The sequence below is a fragment of the Crinia signifera genome, chromosome 1 (assembly GCF_055691185.1).
Source record: "Crinia signifera chromosome 1, ASM5569118v1, whole genome shotgun sequence".
Classification (NCBI taxonomy): domain Eukaryota; kingdom Metazoa; phylum Chordata; class Amphibia; order Anura; family Myobatrachidae; genus Crinia; species Crinia signifera.
Window position 1 is genome coordinate 464456299 of NC_139217.1, and position 23074 is coordinate 464479372.

At 45.2% G+C, this 23074-nt stretch overlaps 1 protein-coding gene and 1 pseudogene across 1 annotated transcript in view; both read right to left on the reverse strand.

Moving 5' to 3' along the window:
- The window catches only part of LOXHD1 (lipoxygenase homology PLAT domains 1), a 188495-nt gene that overhangs the window by 104984 nt on the left and 60437 nt on the right, over positions 1 to 23074 (reverse strand). The gene's annotated exons all lie outside the window — the stretch shown is intronic.
- Positions 9789 to 9905, reverse strand: LOC146039866 (5S ribosomal RNA; annotated as a pseudogene).

Consider the following 23074-nt stretch of genomic DNA (forward strand, 5'->3'; position numbering starts at 1 on the left):
CATGCCTTGCCATAGTTTTAGCATTCCCTAATAGCAAAACTGCGGCACTTTTACGCAGGGACATTTAGTTTTACAACAGCTGGAGGGCCATGGTTTGGACATGCCTGGTGTACGTAATAGTGCAGGTAACAGTGCAGGTAATAGCACAGGTAACAGCGCAGGTAATAGCACAGGTAACAGCGCAGGTAATAGCACAGGTAACAGTGCAGGTAATAGCACAGGTAACAGTGCAGGTAATAGCACAGGTAACAGTGCAGGTAATAGCACAGGCAACAGTGCAGGTAATAGCACAGGTAACAGTGCAGGTAATAGCACAGGCGACAGTGCAGGTAATAGCGAAGGTAACATAGCAGGTGATAGCACAGGTGACAGTGCAGGTAATAGCGAAGATAACAGTGTAGGTAATAGCACAGGTAACAGTGCAGGTAATAGCACAGGTGACAGTGCAGGTAATAGCACAGGTAACAGTGCAGGTAATAACACAGGTAACAGTGCAGGTAATAACACAGGTAACAGTGCAGGTAATAACACAGGTAACAGTGCAGGTAATAGCAGTTGCGACAGTGCAGGTAATAGCACAGGTAACAGTGCAGGTAATGGCACAGGTAACAGTGCAGGTAACAGTGTACATGATAGCACAGGAAACAGTGTACGTAATAGCACAGGTACCAGTGCAGGTAATAGCACAGGTGAGAGTGCAGGTAATAGCACAGGTAACAGTGCAGGTAATAGCACAGGCGACAGTGCAGGTAATAGCACAGGTAACAGTGCAGGTAACAGTGTACATGATAGCACAGGAAACGGTGTACGTAATAGCACAGGTACCAGTGCAGGCTATAGCACAGGTGAGAGTGCAGGTAATAGCACAGGTAACAGTGCAGGTAACAGTGTATGTAATAGCACAAGAAACATTGCAGGTAATAGCACAGGTAACAGTGTACGTAATCGCACAAGAAACAGTGTAGGTAATAGCACAGGTAACAGTGCAGGTAATAGCGAAGGTAACAGTGCAGGTAATAGCACAGGTAACAGAGCAGGTAATAGCACAGGTAACAGTGCAGGTAACAGTGTACATGATAGCACAGGAAACAGTGTACGTAATAGCACAGGTACCAGTGCAGGCTATAGCACAGGTGAGAGTGCAGGTAATAGCACAGGTAACAGTGCAGGTAATAGCACAGGCGACAGTGCAGGTAATAGCGAAGGTAACAGTGCAGGTAATAGCACAGGTAACAGAGCAGGTAATAGCACAGGTAACAGTGCAGGTAACAGTGTACATGATAGCACAGGAAACAGTGTACGTAATAGCACAGGTACCAGTGCAGGCTATAGCACAGGTGAGAGTGCAGGTAATAGCACAGGTAACAGTGCAGGTAATAGCACAGGTAACAGTGCAGGTAACAGTGTATGTAATAGCACAAGAAACATTGCAGGTAATAGCACAGGTAACAGTGTACGTAATCGCACAAGAAACAGTGTAGGTAATAGCACAGGTGACAGTGCAGGTAATAGCGAAGGTAACAGTGCAGGTAATAGCACAGGTAACAGAGCAGGTAATAGTGTATGTAATAGCACAAGAAACATTGCAGGTAATAGCACAGGTAACAGTGCAGGTAACAATGTACGTTATAGCACAAGAAACATTGCAGGTAATAGCACAGGTAACAGTGTACGTAATCGCACAAGAAACAGTGTAGGTAATAGCACAGGTGACAGTGCAGGTAATAGCACAGGTAACAGTGTACTTGATAGCAAAGGAAACAGTGCAGGTAATTACAAAGGTAACAGTGCAGGCTATAGTATAGGTGAGAGTGCAGGCTATAGCACAGGTGACAGTGCCGGTAATAGCACAGGTGACAGTGCAGGTAATAGCACAGGTGACAGCGCAGGTAACAGTGTATGTAATAGCAAAGGAAACAGTGCAGGTAATAGCACAGGTAACAGTGCAGGTAACAGTGTACATGATAGCACAGGAAACAGTGTACGTAATAGCACAGGTACCAGTGCAGGCTATAGCACAGGTGAGAGTGCAGGTAATAGCACAGGTAACAGTGCAGGTAATAGCACAGGTAACAGTGCAGGTAACAGTGTATGTAATAGCACAAGAAACATTGCAGGTAATAGCACAGGTAACAGTGTACGTAATCGCACAAGAAACAGTGTAGGTAATAGCACAGGTGACAGTGCAGGTAATAGCGAAGGTAACAGTGCAGGTAATAGCACAGGTAACAGAGCAGGTAATAGTGTATGTAATAGCACAAGAAACATTGCAGGTAATAGCACAGGTAACAGTGCAGGTAACAATGTACGTTATAGCACAAGAAACATTGCAGGTAATAGCACAGGTAACAGTGTACGTAATCGCACAAGAAACAGTGTAGGTAATAGCACAGGTGACAGTGCAGGTAATAGCACAGGTAACAGTGTACTTGATAGCAAAGGAAACAGTGCAGGTAATTACAAAGGTAACAGTGCAGGCTATAGTATAGGTGAGAGTGCAGGCTATAGCACAGGTGACAGTGCCGGTAATAGCACAGGTGACAGTGCAGGTAATAGCACAGGTGACAGCGCAGGTAACAGTGTATGTAATAGCAAAGGAAACAGTGCAGGTAATAGCACAGGTAACAGTGAAGGCTATAGCACAGGTAACAGTGCAGGTAATAGCACAGGCGACAGTGCAGGTAATAGCACAGGTAACAGTGCAGGTAATAGCACAGGTAACAGTGCAGGTAATAGCACAGGTAACAGTGCAGGTAATAGCACAGGTGACAGTGCAGGTAATAGCAAAGGTGACAGTGCAGGTAATAGCACAGGTGACAGTGCAGGTAATAGCACAGGTGACAGTGCAGGTAATAGCACAGGTGACAGTGCAGGTAATAGCACAGGTGACAGTGCAGGTAATAGCACAGGTGACAGTGCAGGTAATAGCACAGGTAACAGTGCAGGTAATAGAACAGATAACAGTGCAGGTAATAGCGCATGAAACAGTGCAGGTAGTAGCACAGGTAACAGTGTAGGTAATAGCACAGGTAACAGTGCAGGTAGTAGCACAGGTAACAGTGCAGGTAGTAGCACAGGTAACAGTGCAGGTAGTAGCACAGGTAACAGTGCAGGTAGTAGCACAGGTAACAGTGCAGGTAGTAGCACAGGTAACAGTGCAGGTAGTAGCACAGGTAACAGTGTAGGTAATAGCACAGGTAACAATGCAGTTAGTAGTACAGGTAACGGTGCAGGTAATAGCACAGGTAACTATGCAGGTAATAACACAGGTAAAAGTGCACGAGCAGTGTATGTAATAGCACAGGTAACAGTGCAGTTAATAGCACAGGCAACAGTGCAGGTAATAGCGAAGGTAACAGTGCAGGTAATAGCACAGGTGACAGTGCAGGTAATAGCACAGGTGACAGTGCAGGTAAAAGCACAGGTGACAGTGCAGGTAATAGCACAGGTGACAGTGCAGGTAAAAGCACAGGTGACAGTGCAGGTAATAACACAGGTGACAGTGCAGGTAATAGCACAGGTGACAGTGCAGGTAATAGCACAGGTGACAGTGCAGGTAATAGCACAGGTAACAGTCCAGGTAGTAGCACAGGTAACCGTGCAGGTAATAGAACAGGTAACCGTGCAGGCAATAGACCAGGTAACAGTGCAGGTAACAGAACAGGTAACAGTGCAGGTAATAGTACAGGTAACAGTGCAGGTAATAGCGCAGGAAACAGTGCAGTTAATAGCACAGATAACAGTGCAGGTAATAGCACAGGTAACAGCGCAGGTAATAACACAAGTAACAGTGCAGGTAATAGCACAAGTAACAGTGCAGGTAATAGCACAGGTAACAGTGCAGGTAATAGCACAAGTGACAGTGCAGGTAATAGTGCAGGTAGTAGCACAGGTAACAGTGTAGGTAATAGCATAGGTAACAGAGCAGGAAGTTGCACAGGTAACAGTGCAGGTAGTAGCACAGGTAAGAGTGCAGGTAGTAGCACAGGTAACAGTGCAGGTAGTAGCACAGGTAACAGTGCAGGTAGTAGCACAGGTAAGAGTGCAGGTGATAGCACAGGTAACAGTGCAGGTAATAGCACAGGTAACAGTACAGGTAATACCACAGGTAACAGTGCAGGTAATAGCGAAGATAACAGTGTAGGTAATAGCACAGGTAACAGTGCAGGTAATAGTACAAGTCACAGTGCAGGTAAGAGCGAAGGTAACAGTGCAGGTAATAGCACAGGTAACAGTGCAGATAATAGTACAGGTAACAGTGCAGGTAATAACGAAGGTAACAGTGCAGGTAATAGCACAGGTAACAGAGCAGGTAATAGCACAGGTAACAGTGCAGGTAACAGTGTACATGATAGCACAGGAAACAGTGTAGGTAATAGCACAGGTACTAGTGCAGGCTATAGCACAGGTGAGAGTGCAGGTAATAGCACAGCTAACAGTGCAGGTAATAGCACAGGTAACAGTGCAGGTAATAGCACAGTTAACAGTGCAGGTAATAGCACAGGTAACAGTGCAGGTAATAGCACAGTTAACAGTACAGGTAACAGTGTACGTAATAGCACAAGAAACATTGCAGGTAATAGCACAGGTAACAGTGCAGGTAACAGTGTACGTTATAGCACAAGAAACAGTGCAGATAATAGCACAGGTAACAGTGTACGTAATCGCACAAGAAACAGTGTAGGTAATAGCACAGGTGACAGTGCAGGTAATAGCACAGGTAACAGTGTACTTGATAGCAAAGGAAACAGTGCAGGTAATTACAAAGGTAACAGTGCAGGCTATAGTATAGGTGAGAGTGCAGGCTTTAGCACAGGTGACAGTGCCGGTAATAGCACAGGTGACAGTGCAGGTAATAGCACAGGTGACAGTGCAGGTAATAGCACAGGTGACAGCGCAGGTAACAGTGTATGTAATAGCAAAGGAAACAGTGCAGGTAATAGCACAGGTAACAGTGAAGGCTATAGCACAGGTAACAGTGCAGGTAATAGCACAGGCGACAGTGCAGGTAATAGCACAGGTAACAGTGCAGGTAATAGCACAGGTAACAGCGCAGGTAATAGCACAGTTAACAGTGCAGGTAATAGCACAGGTAACAGTGCAGGTAATAGCACAGTTAACAGTACAGGTAACAGTGTACGTAATAGCACAAGAAACATTGCAGGTAATAGCACAGGTAACAGTGCAGGTAACAGTGTACGTTATAGCACAAGAAACAGTGCAGATAATAGCACAGGTAACAGTGTACGTAATCGCACAAGAAACAGTGTAGGTAATAGCACAGGTGACAGTGCAGGTAATAGCACAGGTAACAGTGTACTTGATAGCAAAGGAAACAGTGCAGGTAATTACAAAGGTAACAGTGCAGGCTATAGTATAGGTGAGAGTGCAGGCTATAGCACAGGTGACAGTGCCGGTAATAGCACAGGTGACAGTGCAGGTAATAGCACAGGTGACAGTGCAGGTAATAGCACAGGTGACAGCGCAGGTAACAGTGTATGTAATAGCAAAGGAAACAGTGCAGGTAATAGCACAGGTAACAGTGAAGGCTATAGCACAGGTAACAGTGCAGGTAATAGCACAGGCGACAGTGCAGGTAATAGCACAGGTAACAGTGCAGGTAATAGCACAGGCAACAGTGCAGGTAATAGCACAGGCGACAGTGCAGGTAATAGCACAGGCGACAGTGCAGGTAGTAGCACAGGTAACATATCAGGTTACAGAACAGGTAACAGCACAAGAAACAGAGCAGGTAATAGCACAGGTAACAGAGCAGGTAATAGCACAGGTAACAGTGTAGGTAATAGCACAGGTAACAGTGTAGGTAATAGCACAGGTAACAGTGCAGGTAGTAGCACAGGTAACCGTGCAGGTAATAGAACAGGTAACCGTGCAGGTAATAGAACAGGTAACAGTGCAGGTAACAAAACAGGTAACAGTGCAGGTAATAGTACAGGTAATAGCGCAGGAAACAGTGCAGGTAACAGTGCAGTTAATAGCACAGGTAACAGTGCAGGTAGTAGCCCAGGTAACAGTGCAGGTAGTAGCCCAGGTAACAGTGCAGGTAATAGCACAGGTAACAGAGCAGGAAGTAGCACAGGTAACAGTGCAGGTAATAGAACAGGTAACAGTGCAGGTAGAAGCACAGGTAACAGTGCAGGTAGTAGCACAGGTAACAGTGCAGGTAGTAGCACAGGTAACAGTGTAGGTAATAGCACAGGTAACAGTGCAGTTAGTAGTACAGGTAACGGTGCAGGTAATAGCACAGGTAACCATGCAGGTAATAACACAGGTAACAGTGCACGAGCAGTGTATGTAATAGCACAGGTAACAGTGCAGTTAATAGCACAGGTAACAGTGCAGGTAATAGCGAAGGTAACAGTGCAGGTAATAGCACAGGTAACAGTGCAGGTAATAGCACAGGTAACAGTGCAAGTAATAGCACAGGTCACAGTGCAAGTAATAGCACAGGTAACAGTGCAGGTAATAGCACAGGTAACAGTGCAGGTAATAGCACAGGTAACAGTGCAGGTAATAGCACAGGTGACAGTGCAGGTAATAGCACAGGTGACAGTGCAGGTAATAGCAAAGGTGACAGTGCAGGTAATAGCACAGGTGACAGTGCAGGTAATAGCACAGGTGACAATGCAGGTAATAGCACGGGAAACAGTGCAGCTAATAGCACATGTAACAGTGCAGGTAATAGCACAGGTAACAGTGCAGGTAATAGCACAGGTAACAGTGCAGGTAATAGCACAGGTAACAGTGCAGGTAATAGCACAGGTAACAGTTCAGGTAATAACGAAAGTAACAGTGCAGGTAATAGCGCAGGTAATGGTGCAGGTGGAAGCAAGGGCTACAGGACAGGTAATGTTGCAGGTGGAAGCACGGGCTACAGGACAGGTAATAGTGAAGGTGGTAGCACAGACTATAGGATAGGTAATAGTGCAGAAGGAAGCATGGGCTACAGGACAGGTAATGGTGCAGAAGAAAGCACAGGCTACAGGACCAGTAACAGTGCAGTTGGAAGCATATACTATAGGTTACAGGACAGGTAATGGTGCAGGTGAAAGCATGGGCTACGGGACAGATAATAGTGCAGGTAGAAGCACATACTACAGGTAACAGGACAGGTAATAGTGCAGATGGAAGCATGGACTACAGGACAAGTAATAGTGCAGGTGGAAGCACAGACTACAGGACAGGTAATAGTGCAGGTGGAAGCACAGAATACAGGACAGGAAATGGTGCAGGTGGAAGCACAGGTTACAGGACAGGTAATAGTGTAGATGGACGCACAGACTACAGGACAGGTAATAGTGCAGGTGGAAGCACAGACTACAGGACAGGTAATGGTGTAGGTGGAAGCACAAACTACAGGACAGGTAATAGTGCAGGTGGAAGCACAGACTACAGGACAGGTAATAGTGCAGGTGGAAGCACAGGTTACATGACAGGTAATAGTGCAGGTGGAGGCACAGACTACAGGACAGTTAATAGTGCAGGTGGAAGCACACACTACAGGACAGGTAACAGTGCAGGTGGAAGCATATACTGCAGGTTACAGGACAGATAATGGTGCAGGTGGAAGCAGAGACTACAGTACAGGTAATGGTGCAGGTGAAAGCATGGGCTAGAGGACAGATAATAGTGCAGGTAGAAGCACATACTACAGGTAACAGGACAGGTAATAGTGCAGGTGGAAGCACAGGTTACAGGACAGGTAACGGTGCAGGTGGAAGCATGGACTACAGGACAGGTAATAGTGCAGGTGGAAGCATGGACTACAGGACAGGTAATAGTGCAGGTGGAATTACAGGTTACAGCACAGGTAATGGTGTAGGTGGAAGCACAGACTACAGGACAGGTAATAGTGCAGGTGGAAGCAAAGGTTACAGGACAGGTAATGGTGCAGGTGGAGGCACAGACTACAGGACAGGTAATAGTGCAGGTGGAAGCACAGACTACAGGACAGGTAATGGTGCAGGTAGAACACAGACTACAGGACAGGTAATAGTGCAGATGGATGCACAGGCTATAGGACAGGTAATAGAGGAGGGCGAAGCACAGACTACTGGACAGGTAATGGTGCAGGTAGAACACAGACTACAGGACAGGTAATAGTGCAGGTGGAAGCACAGACTACAGGACAGGTAATGGAGCAGGTGGAAGCACAGACTACAGGACAGGTAATAGTGCAGGTGGAGGAACAGACTACAGGACAGGTAATAGTGCAGGTGGAAGCACAGACGACAGGTAATATTGCAGGTGGAAGCACAGACTACAGGACAGGTAATAGTGCAGTGGAAGTACAGACTACAGGACAGGTAATAGTGCAGGTGGAAGAACAGATTACAGGACAGGTAATGGTGTAGGTGGAAGCACAGACTACAGGACAGGTAATAGTGCAGGTGGAAGCACAGACTACAGGACAGGTGGTGCAGGTGGAAACAGAGACTACAGACGAGGTAATATAGTGCAGGTGGAAGCACAGACTACAGGCTACAGGACAGGTAATGGAGCAGGTGGAAGCACAGACTACAGACGAGGTAATATAGTGCAGGTGGAAGCACAGACTACAGGCTACAGGACAGGTAATGGTGCAGGTGGAAGCACAGAATACAGGACAGGTAATAGTGAAGGTGGAAGCACAGATTACAGGAAAGGTAATAGTGCAGGTGGAAGCACAAACTACAGGACAGGCAACAGTGCAGGTGGAAGAACAGACTACAGGACAGGTAATAGTGCAGGTGGAAGCACAGACTACAGGACAGGTGGTGCAGGTGGAAGCACAGACTACAGGACAGGTAGTGGTGCAGGTGGAAGCACAGACTACAGGACAGGTAATAGTGCATGTGGAAGCACAGACTACAGGACAGGTAATAGTGCAGGTGGAAGCACACACTACAGGACAGGTAATAGTGCAAGTGGTAGCACAGACTACAGGACAGGTAATGGTGCAGGTGGAAGCACAGACTACAGGCTACAGGACAGGTAATGGTGCAGGTGGAAGCACAGACTACAGGACAGGTAATAGAGCAGGTGGAAGCACATATTACAGGAAAGATAATGGTAATAACTAGGTGAAGTGTCACAAGCAGAGTTTATTTAGAGAAAAATATAGGAAAAGAATTAGTGAAGACCAACATTCGACCAAATATTAGAAAAATTAGTATGTGGTACTAGGTTGGCGGTGCTCCCAAAGAAAGTTCAGCGAAATGACTGAATTAGGATGGGTGTCTAAAGATAGACGCAGGGAGAACAAAACGTTTTTTTGGGGCACACTTTAAATAATAGATACGTGAAAGAATTGTGAAGAAATGGGTGAAATAAAATCTAACCTTTATTCACTGATACTTAAAATACATACATATATGCACACATCACTTTTAATGCAATAGACAAACTTTATAAGCACAATAGCAAATGCTTTAGGGGTGTAAAAATAAAAATAAAAGTAAATATGAATTATATAATAGTAATGCAGGATGTAACGGGGGTTGTTACACAATATCCGTCAAGTGGGCGAAAATGATTTGCAGGGGTTTAGCCAGACAAGAATCAAATTTTGAGCAAGGCAAAAATTGTGATAATCACATACATAACCTATGTGCCAATACGGTTAATTAATTTGACTGAGTCTTGCTGCGGACCCTCAATTGATAACATACAATAACCCTTCTATAATCTTGTGGGTCACAGGTTAAGTTGTTTGTAGTGGAGTTTGTGGATAAAGAGAAAGGGGGGAATGCTCTTCATATGCACTCGCTGCTTCTGCTGTCTGGATGTTAATACAGCACTGGATATTCCCTGGTGGTCTCCCAAGAGGTACTGATCCAGCCAGTCACTGCTTAGCTGCTGAGTTCGGATGGGATCAGGCGGCACAGCGATGTATGGCAGTATATATCGTCAGATGAGAGAGCCTCAAATGTTACTGGGAGCCAGATGTCACTTCTGCTTTCCACCTGGTGTGACCCAGGTGAATGAGAGAGTGAGCGAGTCCAGGTGAGAGATGATAATAAGGTGGAAATAGGCAGAGGAGGAGAAAAATGATGCACAGGTACACTAAATATATATGAGTAGATGGTTAAATGTGCCCACTGCTAGAGTTTTCCGGGTTTTGTGGTTGCTGTACCAGTAATGGGAGATACTGTGCACTGCACCACAAGCAGGGGTGAGTAAGGTCTTTATGAACCATGGGTTAATGTATGTGCACACTGGTCAAATAGTCATTAGTTGCAACATACATAGTAGGATGTCACATTTGCTTGTATCGGCAAAGAATAAATAATAAATAGAAAAATTGAAACAAATAAAAAGCAAATATCGACAGTTGGTCCCCTATTAAGAGCAAGGAAATTTGCACAGTAGAGATGATCTAAATATCAAATCTGGGTTGTAAGAGTGGTGCTAGGACCCACTATTATATGGCTGTTAGATGCTGTGCGCAAAGGTAATAGAGTTTATATTAGATGAATACCGGTTTAGATATTAATTATGGTAATCCCTGGCAGCAGGTACTTATGCCTGTAGGTCAATTAATTGTGCTCTGGTGCCAGTGTAATTGATACAAGCCGCCGTACGACTGCCGTCCGTGAGTTGGGGGTCAGAGCCCCAGGAACAGCAGGTACTGTTGCCTGTGGTTCAGTTAGTTACGATCTAGAAAAATGAGACCGGTGTCAATATAATAAGTGCAAGCCGTCGGATGGCTGCTGTCCCAGGGTTAGGGTCAGAGCCCCAGAATCATAGGATATGACAAAAGTGGTTAACCTGTGAGAGGGGTGTATGTCTAAAATAGGTGATGCTCAGACCATAACCACCGCGAGCTGCTCGTTAGGTCGACAGTCGGGTGAGGTGTGAGCGTCCGGCTCAATAAGAAATGGCGGTAGCTTCGGAGTCACGTAGCAGACACACAGTCTGTCCGTGAGCATAGGGATATATACACATAGATATAAAGCCGGGGTTTAAATACCTTCAAGCTAACCGGCGGGGTTCAGTCACAGACATGCAGTCTGTCCATAGACCGCTTCCCACCGTCGGAGTCGCTACCGCAATTGCCGGAGAGAGAATGGAGGAGGGTTCCGTGTGGCTGGAGAAGCCCTGACGTCGGAAAGACACGTGTTTCGCCTCGATTGGGCTTGTTCACAATGAAGTCATTGTGAACAAGCCCAATCGGGGCGAAACACGTCTCACAAGACTCAGTCAAATTAATTAACCGTATTGGCACATAGGTTATGTATGTGATTATCACAATTTTTGCCTTGCTCAAAATTTGATTCTTGTCTGGCTAAACCCCTGCAAATCATTTTCGCCCACTTGACGGATATTGTGTAACAACCCCCGTTACATCCTGCATTACTATTATATAATTCATATTTACTTTTATTTTTATTTTTACACCCCTAAAGCATTTGCTCTTGTGCTTATAAAATCTGTCTATTGCATTAAAAGTGACGTGTGCATATATGTATGTATTTTAAGTATCAGTGAATAAAGGTTACATTTATTTCACCCATTTCTTCACAATTCTTTCACGTATCTATTATTTAAAGTGTGCCCCAAAAACCCGTTTTGTTCTCCCTGCGTCTATCTTTAGACACCCATCCTAATTCAGGAAAGGTAATGGTGCAGGTGGAAGCACAAACTACAGGACAGGTAATAGTGCAGGTGGAAGCACAGACTACAGGACAGGTAATAGTGCAGGTGGAAGCACAGACTACAGTACAGGTAATAGTGCAGGTGGAAGCACAGACTACAGGACAGGTAATAGTGCAGGTGGAAGCACAGACTATAGGACAGGTAATAGTGCAGGTGGAAGCACAGACTACGGGACAGGTAATGGTGCAGGTGGAAGCACAGACTACAGGACAGGTAATAGTGCAGGTGGAAGCACAGACTACGGGACAGGTAATAGTGCAGGTGGAGGCACAGACTACAGGACAGATAATAGTGCAGGTGGAAGCACAGACTACAGGACAGGTAACAGTGCAGGTGGAAGCACAGACTACAGGACAGGTAATGGTGCAGGTGGAAGCACAGACTACAGGACTGGTAATGGTGCAGGTGGAGGCACAGACTACAGGACAGATAATAGTGCAGGTGGAAGCACAGACTACAGGACAGGTAATAGTGCAGGTGGAAGCACAGACTACAGGACAGGTAATAGAGCAGGTGGAAGCACAGATTACAGGACAGGTAATAGTGCAGGTGGAAGCACAGACTACAGGACAGGTACTAGAGCAGGTGGAAGCACAGATTACAGGACAGGTAATGGTGCAGGTGGAAGCACAGACTACAGGACAGGTAATAGTGCAGGTGGAAGCACAGACTACAGGACAGGTAATGGTGCAGGTGGAAGCACAGACTACAGGACAGGTAATGGTGCAGGTGGAAGCACAGACTACAGGACAGGTAATGGTGCAGGTGGAAGCACTGACTACAGGACAGGTAATAGTGCAGGTGGAAGCACAGATTACAGGACAGGTAATAAATAGTGCAGGTAGAAGCACAGACTACAGGACAGGTAATAGTGCAGGTGGAAGCACAGACTACAGGACAGGTAACAGTTCCAGTAGATAGAGGAAAATTTTCCCTGCCGGCAATGTAAGAATATGCAGACATGCAGAGAAAAGGTTGTGAGGACCCTTACAGTCTATAACATAACCTGCAGTGGTGTGCCCTGAGACGGACATGCGCAGTGGGATGGGTTATATGTTGGGCGCCTTCACTCTGCACTTCCTCATTTCACACCTCCCCCTTCATTTACACAATACATATTTTTCACAACGCATCACGATGGAACACGGGACAATACCAGTTTCACGACACGAACACCACACTACACCAACACTAAACCAACACTACACCGACACCAACCTTTTTTTTCATCAATGTCCAAAAGGCGGCTAAGTAAGCGCTCTCGGAACGCAGCACTGGCGCCAGTGCTGGAACGGAACACGTTAAGGCCACGCACTGTACAAGTAAAAATGACAGTGTGTGAAACCACGTGTCTCATACCCCCAACTTGTATGCTTCGTTCCCCAAGGGGGTGCAGGTATCCCTGGTTAAGAAGCCCTACAATAAACACGACATTTCCGACAACTGTTCAAAATCGAGTTCCTTAGTGCCAGCGATATGTTACTGAGCGTAGGGTAGCGGAAAGCAAGAGATTCCAGTCTCCCCATACTGTCCGGGGATGGGGCTATGTACTAAAGCGCATATTTATAGAAGCGGAGATGTTGAGCATACCATCCAATCAGATTATACTTATCATGTATCTAGCGGCTTATAGTATATAATAGCTAGAATTTGGTTCGTTGCTATGGGCAACAGCTCAACTGCTATAAACCCGCACCATAGTGAATATACCCAAGTCTCTAATAGGGTATGCGGCCCCTGGGTCCACAATGTCTAGGTTGACTACTAATGGTTGACAGTGACCAGGTTGGCACCTAACAATGGTCGACATACCCGATATTGACAGAAGGTCGACGCAAGCTTGAATAAGGTCAACATGATTTTTTTCATTCTCGGATGAAATATAGGCCCCGTGGAGAGATAAAGTGAAGACAGCTAAAGCACCAGCCAAACAGCTAACTACCATGTTACAGGCGGTGTTCGAAAAAATGACAGTTGGGAGCTTGTTGGCTAGTATTTTACCTAAGCCCATCTTATCTCTCACCGCGGCTTTGGAAATAGGCCTCTATCTCTCTCTCTCTACTTTATCGCTCTCCAGGGCTCAGTCCCTCTCCTAGACAAACGACACGCAGAGACATGGAACACAAGGTAAAGCTCAACCTTCCCAAAGCTTCTAAAAATTAAAAAGAGGTGTTGTTGCCCATAGCAACCAGATTCCGCTTATCATTTCTCTATTATATTCTAGAAAATGATAGACAGAATCGGATTGGTAGCTATGTGGACAACACCACCTCTTTTTTTATGTTTAAAAGCTTTAGGGAATTTACCCCTAAGAGTGGGGAACCCGTCTTCCGTATGTGGAGGCTTTTAATTACAAGTTGTATATTTAATTCATTCCTACATTAACGAACGTTTCTATTTTAAAGGGACGTGGTCCTGATTTCTCTCCAGCGTATGGAGACTCTCCTAATTAAGACGGTGGTTTGGAAAACGGTGGCCTGCAGAACCCAAGCTTCCATACAGATCTACTGTACAGCCGTATTGAAGGTGTCTTGAGTCTTATGTTTCTACACTTGGACAAATTATAAGTAAAAGTATTAAGTACCAGGGACGGGCTTAGCGTGCCCTTCTGCTGTGGTTTCCTGTTAAATATTTATCCCCATCGCCCGCACTTTCCTTAAATATTATTCCTGTTATGAGTTGGATTTTCAGAAGTGTCGTGTTTTGCATCAATTGAGCACTTACAGGTGAAGCAGCCTTAAGTGCACTATTTAAGACTTATGCCGCAGAGTTACAGTACGCTAGTGCTTCCTGACTAAGGGAAATAAGGGATCAATTAACCAAGACTTATACAAAAAGGAAAGAGGTGATATTGCCGATAGCAACCAATCACATTCTGTTTATAATTTCTTAGGACGCAATAGAGAAATTGGAAGTTTCATAAAGTCTACTCCATCTGTATATTTCTGTCCAAAACTGGATGCACAAATTGGTTCTAAGGTCTCAATGCGCTCTCTGGTAAATGACACCGTACGGGGTGAGGCTGCGCCGTGGATGCACTTTTTTGGTTTATTTATTACACTGTAGTTCTTTAATCGCAACGGCCTGATCTTAGTACGCATATGTACGTTTGTACCATAATGCGTCGCTTCCAATGTTTACGATCAGACACCAATAAACTATATAAATAATATTAATAAACATAAGTTAGGTTCTCAGTGACCAAACGAAATATACATAATCTACTCGCCATATCATGATATATATCATAATATATACTGTATTACAATAATCGTAATAAAATGTAAATTAATATGCAATTATATGCAGTCTTGCTGTGAGGCTAAGTATAGCCGTTGGCCATCGTTAGAGTCATTGTAAGCGCCACACGTTCTGTTCATTAGGGTTACACACAGACAGAAAGTCTATTCGGGAAAACATTCATTGCACGATTAGTAAAATGCGTTGGGAATTTTACTTCTGTTAACCTCACCTTTCTTCTTGTTGTAATCGTCTTCATCTTCCTTCTCTGTATCGGAATGGTACTGTAGCAACTCCTGTTCATACAACTCAAGGTAACTCAACTTCTTCGGTTTCTTAGACTTTTCAGACTTCCCCTTTTTCTTGTCGGCTTTGTCCGATTCCTTGCTGGACTTCTTTGACTTCTTCTTCTTTGAACTCCTCTCCTCCTCCTCTTCCTCCTCATCAGAGTTTACTTCCTCTTCCTCCTTTTTCTTTTTCTTCTTTTTTGTATCTTTCTTAGAATCCTTGGACTTGGACTTCTTTTTTTTCTTATCTACAACTTCATCTTCTTCCTCCTCAACCTCTTCTTCTTCATCCTCCTCTTCCTCCTCCTCCTCATCCTTCTTTTTCTTATGTTTCTCTTTCATGTCATTATTGTTCTTCTCCTTAATGGTATTGAGGTCATCTTCTATAAAGTCCTCTTCTTCCTCTTGGAGGTCTGTTTCTTCATATTTTGGAGTCTTGTCTTTTACTTTTGTTTTACAGTTCCTCCCTTGGTCTTTCTTTGCCTTCTTCGACTTGTGGAACGGAACTTGCACGGATTCTGGCTCCTCTTCTTCCTCCGATATGGTCTGGATTCGGACTAGTGCATTTTTCTGTTTGGCGTTCCTATGTGTGCTACCAGCTGACTTCAAGTTTCCATTCAAGCTAACTGACCTCTCCTCAACGTCCTCATCTTCTTCTCCATCCTCTATTTCATCTTGGCTCCGTGTTTTATGCTTTTTCGGCGCCATCACTTATTGATGGAAATGTTCCTCGGTTTTTTTTACCGTGACTTTTTCCCCCTTGAGCTGAGTCAGGTAACGATATGAACAGCGATATCAAAACTGGCCAATCAAACGTGGACCATTTAATTAAACGGACCTAGGAGGGGCACATGGCTAAACTCTGAACTAGTCTCTACCTGTACAAAAGAAAAATCTACCTGTCTCTATTACTGCGTCCTGCGGGGAGTCACCTCATTAAAAATTACTTACTGCTTCAAATGTCATGTGACTCGGAGAGAAAGCAATGTGGAATTAGAGATCCGCCGGTCTAGCTTATCTTACTGCACCGAGTTACTTCTTCATTATTCATAGTGTCAGGATCGCTTTACAGATAAGGGATGTCTCAGTTTTACCTCAATATAGTCTGACCAGTCCACCTATCATCAAGTGACTGATGAATATAAAAGTATTTGCAACAAAGGGATTGAGTGCCACTTTTATGGTCCGTGACAGCTGAATTATTGCCACCAATTTTTCGCTTTGTCCCACTTTCTCCGTCTTGTCCCACTTTTCTGTACTGCTAAAGTTTATCAGCACGCACTAGATTACTTAGTGGGATATTCAGGGGGGATCATAGAACTTGGCACACAAGTAAGACAATAACAGATGCTAGATAATACTTTAGGAAGTACGGTAAGTTATTATAAGATAATACAACACTGTGATTTAAAGTAGGAGGACAACACACAGTGGAGCACCATGTTTAAGTTGGGATGTGCAACGGGCACTTTTTTGTATTTTGTGAAACGTGTTTTGGGTCTGTATTTCGGATCTAGATCTGTTCCAAAACTTCACCATTTTCGTGTTTCGGATCTGTATTTCTTTTTGCCTAAAAATCACTAAAATCGCAGATTTTTTTTTTTTTTTGCTCCAATGCTATTATTAACCTCAATATCATTAATTTCCACTCATTTCCAGCCTATCCTGAACACCTCACAATATTGTTTTTAGGCCAAAAGGTTGGATGACTATGCTAAGCCACACAAGTGGGTGGCACAAAAAATGGACTGATACGGCACACTTAGCATCCCTACTAGTCTGATACGGCACACCTAGCATCACCCCTGGACTGATATGGCACAGGTAGCATCACCCCTGGACTGACATGACACACTTAGCATCACAGACTGATATGGCACACCTAGCATTACCCCTGGACTGATACAGCACAGGTAGCATCACCCCTGGACTGATACAGGACTGATATGGGACACTTAACCCCCCTTGCGGGTAAAAAAACAACACATTTTTTATTTTAATTAAGAAATAGGAGGCAGCTCCCCTGGATTGATACGGGACACTGGACAGGACAGCTGGACTGATATGACACACTTAACACCCCTTGCAGGTAAAAAAAAAAACACCTTTTTTATTTTTATTTTAATAAAAAAATGGGGGGCACCACAGCTGGACTGATACGGAACACTGGCCAGGTCAGCTGGACTAATATGGCACACTTAACACCCCTTGCAGATAAAAAAAAAAAAAAACTTTTTTATTGCAAATAAAAAATGGGGGGCAGCTCCCCTGGACAGATATGGGACACTGGGCAGCACAGCTGGATTGATATGGGACACCTAACACCCCTTGCACTTGCAGGTAAAACAAAAAATTCAAAAATGGGGGGGGAAGGGGCAGTTGGGGACAGCTCCCCTGTACTGATACGGGACATTTTGCACCACAGCTGGACTGATAAAAAAAACTTTTTCATTTTAATTGAAACATGGGGGGAGCCCCTTAGTTGTCCCCCCCACAGCAGTCCTATATAGCAGCCCCCCTTAGTACAGCCCCATAATAGTGTCCTTAGTAATACCTCCTTTAGTAGTTGTACCTTCAGTAGTTCCCCCTTAGTATAGAGTCCATAACAGTAATTCCCCCTTAGCAGTTTTACCTTTCCTTTTCACAAGCCCCCATTAAGTTAGGCAGCCTATTAGTTCCCCTTTAGTTTGTACCCTCCCCCTGCAGCCCCCATAGCATGCCCATGTGTAGTTTGATCCCCTCCCCTCTCTGCAGACATCACTGACAAATCCGTGCTGTCTGACTTTCACATGCCGAATGAAGATGGCGCTGGAAGTCGGGACTTATATAGAGATCTGGTCTCGCGAGAATCCGACGCGAGAAGATGACGTTTTGTCCTTGTTTTTGGTTCGTATTATCGGCGGGATGGACGAGAACAGCTCGCGAATGCTTCTAACAGGTAAGTTCGGGGGTGTTTGGATCTCTGGGATCCGAACGCGCTCATCTCTAGTTTAAAGTGTCAGCTTGTGGGTGCGAGTCAAGAGAGTTTATACTGTACGTTAGTGGAAAAATATATTCCAAAAACAAAGCTGTAAAATATACAATGGCGCAATTTTCCTAAATACTCTGCTATGTCCTTTTCTTAATATGCCCCAAAAAAGGGATGGGGGCAATAGCTGTGTTGTAGGTGCCTATAGTCACTAACCAACTTTTAAATGAATGTTATAACTAGGTCAACACTGACTATGTTGACATCTCAATGTCGACAGTTATTCTAGACATTGTTAGATTGTCAATCATAGGATTAAGGGGCATACACACAGGGGGGCGATTTCAGCCCCTTTTCTAAAGGCCCATACACACTGGGTGATTTTGAGCTGGAAGCCACTCAAAACACCAAGTTTGAGCGGCTTTCAGCTCGGCCCGTTGATGAGCGGTGCTGGGTGCCGTCGCATCATCGCTGGGAAAGCCGCTCATCTGCTGGTATAACCAGCAGATGAGCGGCTTTGTGGAGGTCTTTGCATAGCGCTGCACTATGCAAAGCCATCTGCCCCCCTTCCCCCGCTGACAGTGACGGGCAGGGGGAAAGTCGCTCAGTGCATACACACTGAGCGGCCTTCCCCCTGCCCGTCGCTGTCAGTTTGGGTGCGGACGGCTTTGCATAGCGCAGCGCTATGGAAAGCCGTCCACAAAGCCGCTCATCTGCTGGTAATAAAATCCCCCCCCCCCCCCAGCGATGCTAGTGGTCATCGCTGTCCATACACGCTTCGCAAAATCGCCCAGTGTGTATGCTCAGCATACCCACATGGGCACCCCAGGTGTGAGGCGCCATATGGTGTTTTGGTACTGCCAGGGTAGCACTCAATCTCCATGAGATTCCTGGCCTACCTTGGTCCATTGTTGCTGCAGATCTCTTTGAATGGAGAAAGAGAGAACACTTTGTGGCAGTTGATTCATATTCAGATCGGTAATACCCCTTTCACATGGCCCAAATAACCTGGGTTGGTAACATGTCGACCCGGGTCGAGGTACGGTGTAAATGCACCACACCGAATAACCAGGCTCAACCAACCAGACATTTTGACCTGGGATATAAGAAGGGTTAAATCCGGGTCGCCCTCTGTACAATGAGAAACCCGTGTTTGATGTGAATGCGTCAGACCTGGATCCGCCCTGGGATCGCGACCCTGGGTCCTACCCGTCTGTGAGATCTAAAAGGGGTATTAGAGATATAGTAGAGATTCTTCCGAAACTAACAAGTGCCACAGTCAACAACAAAATAAGAAGAGAAGTCTCTGCACATGGCATCCCACACTGGTCAGTTACTGACAATGCTATGCAATATATACTGTAGGTGGTGAGTTGCAGACTTTCACCAGTGAATGAGGTACAGATGTACAGTTCCTCACGCCTCCAGCAGTCCTCACCATCTACAGTCCAATTGATGAGCAGAAAGTGCAGGATTTCCTGCAAAGCACCTGTAAATAAATGTTCTAGAGATGGTTTTCCCAATCCTCAACTTGGGAAATACTCAGAGATGGACTTTCCTCCCCTGCTCAATGACTCCTGTCCAGGTGCACCTACACCCTCCTCCCACCACCACGTTCAGACATTAACCACTACTTGGGAAATACTCAGAGATGGACTTTCCTCTCCTCCTCAATGACTCCTGTCCAGGTGCACCTACACCCTCATTTCAACCACCATGTTTTAACCATTAACTACTACTTGGGATATACTCATAGAGATGGACTTTCCTCTCCTCCTCAATGACTCCTGTCCAGGTGCACCTACACCCTCATTCCCACCACCACGTTCAGACATTAACCACTACTTGGGAAATACTCAGAGAGATGGACTTTCCTCTCCTGCTCAATGACTCCCGTCCAGGTGCACCTACACCCTAATTCCCACCACCACGTTCAGACATTAACCACTACTTGGGAAATACTCAGAGAGATGGACTTTCCTCTCCTCCTCAATGACTCCTGTCCAGGTGCACCTACACCCTCATTCCCACCACCACGTTCAGACATTAACCACTACTTGGGAAATACTCAGAGAGATGGACTTTCCTCTCCTCCTCAATGACTCCTGTCCAGGTGCACCTACACCCTCATTCCCACCACCACGTTCAGACATTAACCACTACTTGGTAAATACTCAGAGAGATGGACTTTCCTCTCCTGCTCAATGACTCCTGTCCAGGTGCGAATACACTCTCCTCCCACCACCACGTTCAGACATTAACCACTACTTGGGAAATACTCAGAGAGATGGATTTTCCTCTCCTGCTCAATGACTCCTGTCCATGTGCACCTACACCCTCATTCCCATCGCCACATTCAGACATTAACCACTACTTGGGAAATACTCAGAGAGATGGACTTTCCTCTCCTGCTCAATGGCTCCTGTCCAGGTGCACCTACACCCTCATTCCCACCACCACGTTCAGACATTAACCACTACTTGGGAAATACTCAGAGCTGGGAGGCTCAGAAGGCTACCATTCTAGATAAATTATCTGCAAGGGAAGTGGAAGGATCTGACATATTGGTGTAACAAGTGTATGTGACCCCTGATCTACGTGCGGTGTTTGGCCTAGAAGAGGCCCCTATACGGTACGGGCATCTCACTATTATAAACATAGAATTAAGCCTATACCACTTAGTCTGCACCATGAGATCTCTTTCTGTTTTTTCCTGAGGTCAAAAATACCTTATTGAATAAAGAAGAAAACCCTATATCCAAAGGATAAAGAACATTTTCCCCAATAGGAAGCGCGGGCCCCTACTCTTGTCTTTACTGTGTTCTTTGTAGAAGGTGATACTACCAGGGACCCTGTCGCATCCAAGTGGAAGCGCAGAATCTTACCTTCCTTATACTACTTGGGAAATACTCAGAGAGATGGACTTTCCTCTCCTGCTCAATGACTCCTGTCCAGGTGCACCTACACCCTCATTCCCACCACCACGTTCAGACAGTAACCACTACTAGGGAAATACTCAGAGAGATGGACTTTCCTCTCCTGCTCAATGACTACTGTCCAGGTGCACCAACACCCCTATTCCCACCACCACGTTCAGACATTAACCACAACTTGAGAACAATGTTCAAGATGCTCGGCAGAACTCCAGGCTGCATTTCAAAGACACTCATAAAACATTCCATCGTTTAGGACCGATGTCCACTAACCAGACAATCCGCATCCAGATCCCTGCCAGGACTGCCAGTTTTATGGGTGCTGGGCGTTCACCTGGAAATGCAGACAGGTCAATGCCTGCCAGGGGCGGGTGTCTGAAATCACAGGACATCATGTTAGCGCTCGTCCCCTCTTCGGCGGACACCAAAGGAGATAAAAGTCAGCTCAGACTAACTTTTATTTCGTAAGGGGAGAGAAATAATTTGATGGTCGGCGACTAGTTATATGCTCGGCCGGGCAGCGTCTATGGGCTCGCTACACAGCAAATGACCTCTGCTTAGTGAGCCTTACTGAATTACCCCGTGTATGTGTTGTTTTAATGCAGATGGTGGAATTTGCATCACTGTCATCCTCTTGTTACTCAGGAAATGCATCTACAACCACTGTTCAGCATGATTGCAGCAGGTAGAGTCACACTTATACAGCTCTCCAGAGTCTTATGGTGATTTGTACACAGAACACTAGAGAAGCTTTAAAGAAACATGTCCTGAGACTGCAGTGTGCGTGTAATGTGTCCCTACCCCCCCCCCCCTCCACACACACACACACACACCCCAACTATTCATAGGTGTTTTTGTTTAGGGTAACTTTTATCTATATCCCGCCATTGTCATTAACAACCAAAAAATTAGTGGCCCTAGGGACACTTAGTAGCGCTAGTCGTGCTAGATCCTAATTCTCTGAGAATTCATTCCTCATTAAATAGAATTATTTCGTGAAAGTTTTTTCCACCCAGAGCTAGCATACGGGGTAATCCACTAATCAATGTAGTAAGGATTTTTAGCTGTGCAGGATTTGTGCTGCTTCTTAATTAGGGAGTGTTGATCCCTTAAAGATGCAGAAATGGAAAAGTAGTGTCAGATACCTAAGTATCTGGCACTTTAAGAAGCGCAATCCTGCTCAGAAAAAATTGAATGTCCTTGCAATTTTAGCAATATATAAATCAATTTATTAAAAGCATATAAAGTGGAATCGATCCACACAGAAAATATGAACAATAATCAATTGTGCACAATTTAACATACAGACATGACAGACAACATATAACATACAATAAAAGCTGGACCTGCTGGGATTGCCGTTTGTTAAGTAGTGATAAAGTCACTCAATTGAGAATGAAATAAGAGGCTTATAGACTTCTTAATAGAGGCAGTGATAGATTCTCATAGTTACCAGTCCTGCATGAACTTAAGTGGTGGATAACCAAGCTCAGTCTCTCCAACTGGTATATTACCAGAGATGTACTCTGGAAGAAGCTGTGTTGGAACCTTCTCCTGCTGGACCAGCCAGCTAGGTGGTAATTGTAATCCACAAGTAAAGTGCGCTTGCAAGGTATGTGCAGGACCGGCAGAGAGTAGGGCTCAAAAACGCGTTTCTCCACCTGCTCGTGAAGTCGGCGGCTTCCTCAGTCTGACAAGGCTCAGACTGAGGAAGCCGCCGACTTCACGAGCAGGCGGAGAAACGCGTTTTTGAGCCCTACTCTCTGCCGGTCCTGCACATACCTTGCAAGCGCACTTTACTTGTGGATTACAATTACCACCTAGCTGGCTGGTCCAGCAGGAGAAGGTTCCAACACAGCTTCTTCCAGAGTACATCTCTGGTAATATACCAGTTGGAGAGACTGAGCTTGGTTATCCACCACTTAAGTTCATGCAGGACTGGTAACTATGAGAATCTATCACTGCCTCTATTAAGAAGTCTATAAGCC